Source organism: Apodemus sylvaticus, chromosome 1 (genome assembly GCF_947179515.1).
Source record: "Apodemus sylvaticus chromosome 1, mApoSyl1.1, whole genome shotgun sequence".
NCBI lineage: Eukaryota > Metazoa > Chordata > Mammalia > Rodentia > Muridae > Apodemus > Apodemus sylvaticus.
Window position 1 is genome coordinate 171,652,562 of NC_067472.1, and position 13,366 is coordinate 171,665,927.

General features: G+C 40.5%; 1 protein-coding gene and 2 pseudogenes across 3 annotated transcripts in view; 2 read left to right on the top strand and 1 right to left on the bottom strand.

The window, feature by feature from the left end:
- Positions 1 to 13,366, top strand: part of LOC127670388 (zinc finger protein 431-like) — a 553,459-nt gene that overhangs the window by 277,192 nt on the left and 262,901 nt on the right. The window lies entirely within an intron of this gene.
- LOC127684770 (alpha-actinin-4-like) lies at positions 1,413 to 4,765 on the top strand (annotated as a pseudogene).
- Positions 9,655 to 12,791, bottom strand: LOC127684781 (zinc finger and SCAN domain containing protein 4C-like; annotated as a pseudogene).

Here is a 13,366-nt window from a genome sequence, read left to right on the forward strand (position 1 = left end):
GAGGTCAGCACCTGGAGTGCTAGGTGTTCTTGCACGTAGAAAAGATCATCAGTCAACCTGGAACACCCCGTTGTAAGAGACAGTAAATATGTGTCTCTTGTATCAAGTATGATAAAATTTATGTTCATTAGATTAAGGAATTAAAATCTTTAAAAAATCCTGCACATGCCTTTAATCTCAGCACTCAGGAGGCAAGCAGCATCTCTGAGTTTGAGGCTAGCCTGATCTAAAAGAGTAATTCCAGCACAGCCAAATCTACACAGAGAAATCCTGTCTTGAAGAACAAACTAATGGGAAATGAAAACCCAAAACAATCCAAGCCAAGAATGTTCTCTATTTGAATTAGGCAGCAAAACCTGACCAGTGGGTGACTACTGCAGACCAAAACTCAGCCACGGGGTAACCAGGATTCTTTGGTCCAGGAAGGCATGGGTCTGCTGAAATGACACACAGACACTGAGGTTGTTTTTGGGTCTGAGTGTGTGTTTTGTCTTGAGGCTTGAGCCTTTAAGCATGAGGGTTTTACATTTGCATATCAAAAGATGTAACCAGTAAAGCAGGCCCAAGGAACAATTACTATAACCCTTAGGCACAAAGTAGTATAAAATAAAACAGGTAAAATGTTTTTTCCATGTAACAAATTTAGAAGCTTGAACACAGGCAACAACAATTTTCTTGATATAAACTTTTAAAGATATTTTATAGGACATTTTTGTCAAACTCCCAGAGTCTAAATGAGTCTTCGTGAGTATTAAGTATGAACTGAATCCTGAATCACACCTGGATAAGTTAAGAATACTGTTTTGGCCAAAGGAACTGCATCCTGAACCATACTTAGATAAGTTAAGAATGTTGTTTTAGCCAAAGTCTCCCTAGGTGGGGTCTGTAAGACAAAAACAGTTCTTCACAAGCTTCCATTGAGGCAAATCACACCTAGATGAGTTAAGAATGTTGTTTTGGCCAAAGACTCCCAAGGTGGGGTGTGCAAGTATCTTTAACAGATCTTTCTATCCAGGTGAGCCAGGGTGGAGACAGCCTGTCTGCTTAAAAAACAGAGTCAGCTGTTAATGGTGGAATAGGATTAACTTGTCTGCAGATGTCCCTGAGGTACACAATTCAGTTGCAAATTAGCAACTTAAAAGACAGACCACCAGGCCTCTGTGGTTGGGAAGGTAGTCTTGAGCTTTGCACCAACTCAAATGTAAATTCTTATTAATTTGCCCAACACCCACTTGTTTGGAATGGACATTCTATGAGGTTCTTCAAATGTAAATATCTTCTAATCTGAGCCTATTGCCCAAATCCTCCCATCCTTCAAGGACATAGTATGAGGGTTGAATAACAAAAGGAATCTGTAATTTTAGGGTTCCTGGAAATTCTACTGCCTGCTATTAATGCTTCTTATACCATATATGGAGCCCTACTTCATATATATCCTGTTGGGAGGTAAGTATAATTACATAAACGACTGGAGCAAAGCGTTGCATAATTTTATGGCTAGTGTGTCTTACTACAAGATGGATTCTTTTATATCTTAATTTGCTTGGCTTTTCTTAGTTTCAGCTACTAGGAAGGAGGAGAGTTTAGAAGTAAAGTAAATTGCCAAGTGAGATTTTTGGCTTCTGAATAGCGTGTTCTGGAGGGCCCTAGGAGACATTTCTCACCTCAGTCTGTAAAATTTTGTTTTACAGATTTCAATTGGGCCATTGTGGCAGGGGACAGCAACACGTATGTGGGAGCTGACTGCTTTTGGGGACATTCATAAGTAGATGACAACAGCCTATTGTTCTCAGGCCTTTACAGAGTGATCAGGGCCACAGAACTTGGGAGTTGAACTTTGACCCGACACCAGAATATCACATAAAGAATTTAAGCCTGAAACCATAAACATCTGTGCCAAGTTAAAGTTCCATATTCCCACACATCAGGATTTGGCAGATCCAGCATGGCATGGATCCTGCCTCTGAGACAAGACTAGTAGACACTCCTGGTCAACTAACTAGACTGTCCTCCTTGATAACTAATATTAATGATGCCATGCTAATCAGAGATTGCACCATTCTGGGAGGGGAGGAGGTGGAGCTAATGTCTTCTCAAAATGGCAAATTCTGGAACCTTCAGGGCATCTCTTAAGGCTCTTAAATATAGTATTGGAGCCTCCTGGCCCAGAAATGGTAGTGGTGGATGCACAGAATAGAACTGTGTTGATGACTTTGAAGTCTGAGGGTCTCAGTGCTTTCTAGCTTTCTTAACTGTACTGAAATCTGGTGAAACTTCTGAAGAGTCCCCAAAATTTTCTTGCCCTTTCTGAGGGTAAAAGACTACTGGGTTAGGTTTATAACACCCATAGCCTAACAGGGGAGTGTTAAGCAATGTGACCTTTATTCTATCTCAGCAGGAACTGCTGGGCTCTAACCTTCAGCCTGCTTGTCAGAAGTCTTAGGAAGAAAAAGGGACAGTTCGAGCAGTGGTTATTGTTTATTACTAAGTTGTAAAAAGTTTCCTATGAAAGCTATCTAAGAGGGAAAAGCAGAAAGATCCCAAGTGGATAAAGGGAAATATTCTTCTAGGTGGGGAAAGGTAAGGAGATACGGAAAGAGAGAGACAGAGAGACAGGGCGACAGAGAGAGACTTTCTCTTTTGTCTTCAGTATTTAAACATGTTTCTGAATACAGGATCACATGTTACGAAGTTCATCACAAGTTCACACAAAAATCATATTATAAATTGAAATAAAAGTTACAAAAGAGAATGTTTACATGCACATCCTTTGGGAGTTATTATCTAGCTAAACATTCATCACCTGTCTGAGCTCTAAGTGCCATCGAAAGTTTAAAACTGACTGGTGTGAGGTGAAATCTCAGGGTTGTTTTGATTTGCATTTCTCTAATGGCTAAAGATGCTGAACGTTTCTTAAGGTGCATCTCTGACATTCAAAGTTCTTCAGGTGAAAATTCTTTGTTTAGCCCCGTACCCCATTTGTTATAGACTCTCTAGAGTCTACCTTTTTGAGTTCTTTATATATATATTGGATATAAGCCCTCTGTCAGATGTAGGATTGGTGAATATACTTTCCCAATTTGTTGTTTGCCATTTTGTCCTTTTGACAGTGTCCTTTGCCTTACAGAAACTTTGTAATTTTATGAGGTCCCATTTGTCAGTTCTTGATCTTAGAGTATAAGCTATTGGTGTTCTCTTCCAGAACTTTTCCCCTGTGCTGATATACTCCAGGTTCTTCTCCACCTCTTTTCTTGGCCACATATCAGGACAGCATGGTACAGATTGCTACAATTACCCAGGAGCTCAACCATCTGAACTACTATGACTCCCACAATGTCAACACACTGTGCTAGAAGATCTGGGACCAGTGGGATAAATGGGGCTCTTGACACACAGGCACAAGGAAGCTTTAGAAAAAAAAAAAACAGAGAAACAGTGTCCAGGCAGTCTTAGCATAGGCCTTTAATCCCAGCAATTAGGAAGCAGAGACAGATAGATTCCTGAGTTCAAGGCCAGCCTAGCCTCCAGTAGGAGTTCCGGGACAGCCAGGGCTGTCAGGGCTGACAGAGAAATCGTGTTTTGAGAAAAAAAAGAAAGAAAGAAAGAAAAAAAGAAAGAAAGAAAGAAAGAAAGAAAGAAAGAAAGAAGGAAGGAAGGAAGGAAGGAAGGAAGGAAGGAAGGAAGGAAAGAAAGAAAGAAAGAAAGAAAGAAAGAAAGAAAGAAAGAAAGAAAGAAAGAAAGAAAGAAAAAGTTTAAGACCTTTAACCAGCTACATTTGGAGTATGCCAAGTGGGCCACACCCTTCAACAACTGGATGGAGAGTGCCATGGAAGACCTGCAGGACTTGTTCCTTGTCCATACCATCGAGGAGATTGAAGGCCTGATCTCAGACCATGACCAGTTCAAGACCACTCTGTCAGATGCTGACAGGGAGTGTGAGGCCATCCTGGCCATCCAAAAGGACGCCCAAAGGATTTCTGTCACCTTTACTGACAATTTGCAGCCAAGCCAATAAGGTCGGGTCCTGGATCCAGACCAAGAGGGAGGACATTGGGTGCATGAACGGGACTCTGGAAGACCAGCTGTGTCAAATGAAGCAGAATGAGTGCAGCATTTGGATTACAAGCCCACTCTGGACCTGCTGGAGTAGTGGCAACATCTCATCCAGGAGGCCCTCATCTTTGAGAACAAGCACACAAACTACACAATGGAGCATATCCATGTGGGCTGAGAGCAGCTGCTCACCACCATTGCCTGCACCATCAACAAGGTGGAAAACGAGATCCTCACCGGAGATGTCAAGGGTATCAGGCAGGAACAGATGCAGGAGTTCCTGATACCCTTCAAGCACTTTGACAAGTACCATGGTGGGGTACTGGGCCCTGAGGAATTCAAGGCCTGCCTCATCAACCTGGTCTACAATGTGGAGAATGACTGACATGGTAACACTGAGTTCAACAGAATCATGAGTGTGTTCGACCCAAACCATAGTGGTCTTGTGAATTTCCAAACCTTCACTGACTTCATTTTGATGGAGAACAGAGACACACACACAGCTGATCAGGTCATTTCCCCCTTCAAGGTCCTAGAAGGGGACAAGAACTTCATCACTGCTGAGGAAATGTGGAGAGTGCTGCCTCCACACACACATCAGGCTGTGTACTGCATCACCCACATGGTGCCCTACCAGGGCCCTAAAGCTGCTCCTGGCACCATTGACTACAAGTCCTTCTCCACAGCCCTCTATAGGGACAGCAACCTGTGAGTCCTCAGCCACCCTGAACAAAGACTACCTTGGCCTCCCAGATTGTTTGTGGAAACTTACCTCCACCTTGACTCTGTATCTTTGCAAAGAACTCCTTATGGTAATTCTAGGGAGTCAGGCAAGGAGGGGCTATGCAGATCTCTCTTTCCCGGTCCTGTAGGGGAGGGATGCTTGGCCATCAGCTTTTCTGGTCTGCTAAATATATATATATATCGTGTTGTGGTTTTTTAGCCTATATGGAAGACACAATGGACCCCTGTGCCCCAGAGATACCTTTCTAAACCCAGGTCCGCTCTGTCCCTTAGGCCCCTTCAAAGCCTCTCACATCCAGGCCAAAGCTCCTAGAGCCTTGTCCAGGAACCACTTGCCCTGAGAAGTCCAGCATACAGTACCTCTCTCCCCTGGACTAGGTTCTAGTGGCTCCTTCCACCTCCCTGCCTCTGTGTGATCACCAGGATCAGAGTACCTGCAGTTAGCCCCAGCCTACCTGGCCTTGTTTCTTCTGGCTTCTTGTAGCCGCCCGTGGCCACATGCGAACCGGGGACCTGGAAGAGAATTCTGGGGATGAACGGGAAGGGGACGAAAGAGAGATGAGTCAAGACAACAGTTGCCGATAGAGACTGACTTTACTATTATTTAGCCAATATATATAGTCTTTAGAAAACCACCCTACCCCCCAAATGGCCGCGAATTCCTTGGATCTTCTTCTCAGCTGGTTGCCTGCATCCAGTCAAGCAGGTTTCTGCTGGTCTCCAGGTGAGACTGCCCTGAGGCAGCCCTTGGTAGTTAAGGTGAAAGTGGCTGTATTGTTCCCAACTGAACAAGGGCTGGAGATAACACCAGGGGAAGGGTGGAGGCTGCAGGCCAGTAATGTGGCAGCTTGAATATGCCAAAGACAACACCAGCAGAAGGGTGGAGGCTGACCACCATGAAGGTCACAGCTAAGTGCTGTGAGGGAAGGGACAGCTCTGAGTCTTAGTTGTTCTAAGGACATATGAATGGAACAGAAACAATCAAACAAACAAAAAATCATTTAAAAAAAGAGGAAGAAAACACTTTAAAAATTATAAAAAATTTCAAACTTCCAGAGAATTGCTATTTACTTTAACTTATGGATTTGTTAGATAAATATAAATCCATCTAGCTGATTATCTCTGCCACCTCTTTCACTCTCACAATGAAGACATAGCTGATTCAATGTGCTTTCTAGGCCCCTGGGAAAATCCTCTGATTTTCACCTTGTGGAGGTCAGCAGGGGTCTCTTGGAACCCCCTGTGGTGGAGGTCTTTTGCTGCCCTGCCTGCCTGGTCATTAATGGGTTTCTCTCAACCCACCCCCTTGAATTTATTCTGATTGATGTTTATTTTCTTGGTTTCTGGACAAACTACCCTCTGGGGATGGGAGAATAAAACATGTAGCATTTTTAAAAAGAAAAAAATTAAAACAAAAGTTTACCATTTTATTGTTATATTTTTTGAGTCCCATTTATCAGGGTGGTGATTCTCCTAGAAGTTCAAATATTTATGAGATCCTTTTTGTTAAATCTTGATCATAGAACACAAGCCATTGGTGATCTGTTCAGGAAATTTTCCCGTGCCCATATGTTCAAAGCTCTCCCACACTTCCTCTACCCTTAGGTTCGGTGTATGTGGTTTTATGTGGAGGTCCTTGATACACTTGAACTTGATATTTCTACAAGAATATGGGAATGGATAGATGTACATTTTTCTACATAATTACATCCAGTTGAACCAGCATCAAAATGATGTCTGTTTCCCACTGGATGGTTTTAGTTCCTTTGTCAAATATCAAGGGACCACAGGTATGTGGGTTCATTTCTTGGTCTTCAATTCTTTTCCACTAATCTTCCTGACTCTCTCTGTACCATATATTTCTGACCACTATTTCTTGGGAATACAGCTTGATATCAGAACTCCTAGAAGTTCTCTTATTGTTGGGTAGTTTTTGCTATCCTGTGCTTTTGTTATTCCAAATGAATTTGCAAATTCCTCTTTCTAACTCTATAAAGAATTGATTTGTAATTTTGATGGGAATTGAATTTAATCAGTAGATTGCTTTCAGCAAGATGACCATTTTTACTCTATTAATCCTGCCAATCCATGAGCATGGACAATCTTTCCATCTTCTCAGATCTTTGTTAATTTCTTTCTTCCAAGACTTGAAGTTTTTGTCATACAGATGTTTCACTTGCTTGGTTAGAGTCACACCAAGCTATGTAATGTTATTTGTGACTATTGTGAGGTGTGTAGTTTCCCTAATTTCTTTCTCAGCCTGCTAATCCTTTGAGTAGAGGAAGGCTACTGATTTCTTTGAGTTAATTTTAAATCTAGACACTTAGCTGGAGTTATTTTTCAGCTTTAGGAGTTCTCTGGTAGAATATTTGGGGTCATTTAAGTATATGATAATATCATAAGCAAATAGTAATATTTTGACTTCTTCCTTTTCAATTTGTATCCTTTGACCTATTTTTGTTTTCTCCTTGCTCGAGCTAGAATTTCAAGTACTCTATTGAATAGATAGGGAGAGAGTGGACAGCCTTGTGTAGTCTCTGATTTTAGTGGGATTGATTTAAGTTTCTCTCCATTTAGTTTGATATTGGCTACTGGTTTACTGTATGTTGCTTGAAAGATAGTTTAAAATGTGTTTTGTTAAGTTTATTTTTTTTAAATGACTGATAAGTTTAGCACAAGGGTTAAAATAGACTGGATTTTAGAAAGGACTACTAAATTAGTTCATCCTAGATAAGTCCTAATTTCAAAATGAAGAAAGGAAATATATTATTTTGGGCAGATGATTTTACATTTGCTCCAACAAGAAGGAAAAGCTATATCTTCCATCCAAATTATTTAAAAAATAAGACTTGACCATGGAAGATCCCCTGAAGCACCTAGCTACAAACAAAAAGAGGAGATTGGCAAGAAAAAAAGCAGGTAATATATGTGCTGATCCTTCAACATGCAAACACCTCTCAGAGTAGATAAGACATTAAAATACATGTCTTTGCATAGGCAATAGTTTGTTGGCTACAATATCCTCAAGACTTTTAATGCCACTCTTTTAGGTCCTATAAATAAAAATTGATATTATAATCTGAAATAATTCAAACTAAGTTTACAAGAAAGTAAACACCTTACATCTGTTCAGACCAAAAGTATAAAATCACAGTTAATTGATCTGTGCATGTGGCATATTTCATGCAAATGTCTTATAGAATTATGCATGGAAGGTTTGTACAGTGCAGAATTGAGGACTAGCAAGCCATTCCTGACAGGGGTCACCCTTGAGGATGCTGGGAGGACCTGCTCTTCCAGCTCCCTGCCTGATCATTCCTATTTGATCCTGGCTCCAGAGACTAGCTTCAAAAACAACTTCAGAAATGGATGATAATTCCTAGTGACATTGGTTCATATGGAATCTCAGAAGGAAAAAAAAAACCAGTGTAAAATGTTCTCTTAATGCAACATGCACATCATGACTGAAGTGTTCAGTCAAGACTTCAGTTATGTATTGTCACATCAAATTCCTTTTTTTTTGGTAACACCAAATTCTACATGCAAAGGCATAACCTGCCAGTGACTTCTCATGTTTACAAACTTTTGCTGTGCAAATCTTGCTCCCTAATTTAAAACTATTGGTTAAATAAAATTGGCTAGAACCTATTACTAGGGGGATTAGAGGTAGGTAGGTTTGGAGTGACCTGGTTGGAGGAAGAGAAATCAGAGTGAAAAGAAGGAAGAATGAGAGAGGAGGCATCGGTGAGGGGAGAGGAACCATTAGCATGGGGTCAGGAGAAACAGGGAGTTACTGGCTTACAACACCTGAGAAGTAGCAAACCCAGCAGCTAAAAGAATAGGTTAAGGGTTACCCTCAATGATTGTCAATGTCAAATAAACTAGCCGTAGCCTGAGTGTCATTTATTTGTAAGATAGTCTCAGATAAGCTTGCATTGCATGTATTACAGTGTGTGGACACTTGCACTGTGGTATGCATGTTGCATTAAGAGGACACCTCACAGGGGTCTATTGTCTCCTTCCTCTATGTGAGTTCCAGAGATTAGACCCAGGTAGCCAAGTTCAGCTACAAGTGCCTTCACTGCAACTCATTTGGGTTTAAAAATATCTCTGTATGTGCTATTGTGTGAATGTAAATATGCAAATTTAACAAGTGCAATAATCAGAAAAAAAGAAAATGTAGTTTGAAGAATGTATGATGCCCATAGAAAGAACTCAGGTCATGAGGTTTAGAAACAATACTATTTCACCACTAACACAATTCTCTACCATTCATTTGTAGTTCTGAGGAAGGGTTAGGAACAAATGTTTGGTGCTCAGAATAAATTAACATAATCCAAAAGTGAAAATATAATTGTAGTGTTTCATTTTCAAATTTATTATTTAAGTTTTTCGTACTTCCTCTATCCTTGCATGAAAATATGCTTTCAATCTGAAAAAAAGACAATAGTTTACGTATGCAATGTGTCAACTAATATTTTTAACAGCATTGATATAGCACAGTGTGATATGCTGTTATGTGCAAGATCGATAACCTGACCTTGATTAAAATACAATGATGACCAAATGTGATCCAACAAAGTTGTCCTCTGGTTTCCATGAATGTGCAATGGTTATGAATCCAAAATCCTCATTAAGAACTCTCTCTCTCTCTCTCTCTCTCTCTCCCTCTCTCTCAAACACATACACACACACACACACAAAGTAACTAAAAACAAATATAAAAAGTGACAATCCACAAGTTGCATGTTGTATCTTCATTGGGTAAGTACAATTTAGTTGCTCTATTCTTTTCTCTTTGCAGATGACACACTGAGGCTGAACCCCTACCAGTCTCTCTTGAGGATAATATATAGTTCAGTCAGATTTGTGGTAATTTCTCATGTGACGGTGGTATGTGGATGATTGGCGGAAGCTACGGCTACAAAGGGAACAGGCATAAGGCTTTTCTCCTGTGTGAATCCTCTCATGAGCCTTCAGGTTCGTCTTGTGGCTGAAGGACCTTTTGCATGTGCTGCGTATGAAAGGCTTCTCTGGCTTGTGTATGACCTCATGAATTCGGAGGTCAGAGACTCGTTTGAATATTTTTCCACAGATGTCACAGGACAATGCCCTCTTATTCAGGTGAGTTCTCTGGTGGGATGAAAGGTGACAGGCATATTTGAAACTTCTAGGACATTCTTCACACTTGTAGTGTTTGCAATCTCTATGGTATATCTCTTGATGACTTCCACATGGTGAGTTTGGCTCATGATTCTGAGAAAGGACAGGCTCTGAGGTAGGAGACTCTGGTCTGGAGAGGAACCCAGGTAAGTCCCTAGGACCTTCTTCAGGAAAAGATTCTCCAAGTGACTCTTGCAGGCATGTGGAGTTTCCTTGATTTGTTCTTGTATAATCCTGAATTACCTCACAAGAAGCATCTCCTATATCAGGATCAGAAGGATAAACTCTGGTTACTGAAAAAGGAGTCCATCTTGTTCCTGGGAATATTATCACCATTATTTTCTTGACTAGCATTACTGGAAGTATTATTCCAATCTTTCCTGTCTACAGAGTTGGCTGTTCTGAATAAATCCATTGATTCTGGCTCCATGGAGACATCAACAGTAGTAGGAGCACCCAGGAACGTTACATGATGACTGGAGTTGCCTTGACTTGCTCTTCCTGTACCCTGAGAGAATTGTAAAAACACACATCTCTCTTCCTGCTCAGGGTCCTGTTCTTTCTGGATAATAAGAAGGGAGTTCATCTCATTTCCAGTACAGTTATCACCAGTGTTTACTTCAGGAAAATTCCAAGAAGAATCACATTCATTTTCACTGCTTTCTTGTCCTTTGGAGAGAAGACAATCTATGAAAATATAACCAAAAACCGATCCCCCCAGACCATGCCTCTTCTGTCCAGTTCACCTACTAACCTCTGGTCAACAATATATCTTGTGTAATGTCAACTGGCATCCTTGCATTACTTGGTGTTGGCCTTGTGGCTGATTGCTGCTGTTTTAAAAGCTTGATGACTTCTTTTAATGACATGTTTTCAGAAAAGAGGGCTTCCTGTCCTTGCATGGAGACATGGACCTGTAAAGAAAGCCCGGTTCCCTTATCCATGATTTTGTGGATTGCAGACCCCTACCGACAACCTGCTAGTACAGGAAGACTGGGCTAACAATCAGCTCATTTGTCTTCCCCTTATGTCTAATGATGCTTTCTTGGCACTCACAAATTCTGAATTCTAAAGTCCGTATAGATACTGTCTTTTCAAATGTTGAGTCACTGTCCTTAGAGAAACACAAAGTTATGTTCCTGTGAGCTCAGCCCATCTTTAACTGGTCAACACATTGAAGGAGGATAAGCCTTCCTTAAAGCATCCATCAGCGTTTCCAGATTGCGCTAACTTTTACCTGAGTTTTTTTAAGTGTTTTATCTCAAAGAGGCACAAACACATGCTCTCAGGAACATGACTGGAAATTATGGGAGCAGTGTACTTGGTATTTTCAATCATGAAATTTATACTTAGAATAAAACTCAAAGGGTAAATACAGTATAATTAACTTGCAAGATGTAGTCAAAATGTTTAACACAGTGCTTGAGAAACAGATGGAGGGTAATTCCTCTGATTCCAAGGCCAAGGAGGATTACATAAGGAAAGCACTGCAAATCACAAATTCAGGCAAGCAAGTAACAAACAAATGAACCAAACAGCTAAACCAATAGAAATCTAAACAGCATACATAATTAAATCTATACTAAGTCTATCCAAATTTGAATAATTGGACTGAAGCACCCTTATCCATTGAGGAAAATTTTTTTTTGTCTTTTTTTTCTTCTGATTATTTTTTTTTTGAGACAGGGTTTCTCTGTGTAGCTTTGGGGGTCTTGGAACTCATTCTGTAGACCAGGCTAGCCTCAAACACATAAATCCACCTGTCTCTGTCTCAAAAGTACTGAGATTAAAGGCATGTCTCCCAAGTACTGGGATTAAAGGCATGCCTTCCACGTGCTGGGATTAAAGGCTTACCATTGCCCAGCTCATGGAGGAAATTCTTCTGGGTATCATATTGTTCTGTATATATGTAACAGCTATATGTAAATATTGTACCTTTGCCATTTTGAAAACTCAGTTTTCTAGACAGAGTATTGTTTGATACACAGTAGCTAATTTGGGAATTCATCTAGTCAAGTTGATTCCAAGGTTTTGACACAGTTCCAGGCACTACAGAGTAGTGCCGTAAATGTTCTTTTAAGTGTGGGGGACAGAATCAAACACAATCCTCATGAATACAAAGTAAGTACCTCCATGAACAAGGTGTGTCTTACACAATTTATCTCCTCTACGTCCTTAAAGTCTTCCCCAGGTCAATTCTTTAGTCTGTCTGCTCACATGTAAATAGACTAGATTTAATTATGCCCATCAAACCTGATTGATAGACTCCTTTCTGCTGTACTCATGGTAATTCGTGGCAATAATATTTCTTCAGTGTATTTTTGTTTGGGAATATTATCTCATTTGTAAAAACAAGACAAACCAAAAACACCTCGTTTTCACCAAACCCTAATGATCCCGCCTTTCTTTCCCAGCTAAGCCACCCAGGTGCTCACCATGACAGGAGGTTTCAAGCACTCATCAGTCAGACTCTCCATGAATTGTCTCATGTCTCTGCCACTGGATTTCCACTTCTCTGCCAAAGCAAACTTGTCCTTACAAAGCCCAGTAAGGAGAAACTGCTTCAAGACCAGTTGAGAAATCATCTGCTTCTTGCTCTGCTTTTCTGGCTGCAGCCATGAGGTGAACATCTCCCAGAGACATTGTAGCTCCTGCTTTGCCCAGCAGTGATTGTTGTTTGGGGAAATGTTGAGTGGAGCACTTGTTGAGTTATAGATGTCTTCAGCCCACTGCACATCAGAACTATGAGTTGGAATAAACTCTAAATTGTCTGTCTGAAGGTCCTTTGCTGGTGTCCCATGCTGAGAGGGTCCTCCAAACGGTGAAGCCATCGTAGTGAAAATGATCAGAAAAGTTCAACTATGGCAGTGCAGTATCTGTTGTGTGACGTTAGAAATAATGCTAACAGTCGATGGATGTAGTGTAAAAGCTCTGAATTTAAAAAAAAATGAAGAAAGAAACAATTAATGTTAAGAATAAGAAACAATACCAGTTGAGATTTTTGTCCCAGATGGTTTTATCAGTTCCAGACTGTAAATATTTCATTATACTCCTGCAAACATGCTGACTGTAAAGAGGAAATGGACAAAATACATGAAAAGAAGTAGAAAAAATGTGACTCAATAGCAAAATGTCCTGTGTCTTGATGGACAGACCTGTCATGAGATCATTAGAACACGGCAATGCTATCTGTTCCCCCTTTGGAAAATGTGGAGTTATTTTGCCCTTCCTCAAATTTTAAGTTTCACCGTGGTGTCTCATTCTAAAATACCAGAGAATAATACTTTCATAAAAAATTAAAATGAACGACCAATAATATTGAATTCACTGAGAAACAAATGACTATCCATGCTCATAACTAACCAACATAGAGCTTCCTTGAGAGTTTACAAAAATAAACCACTTG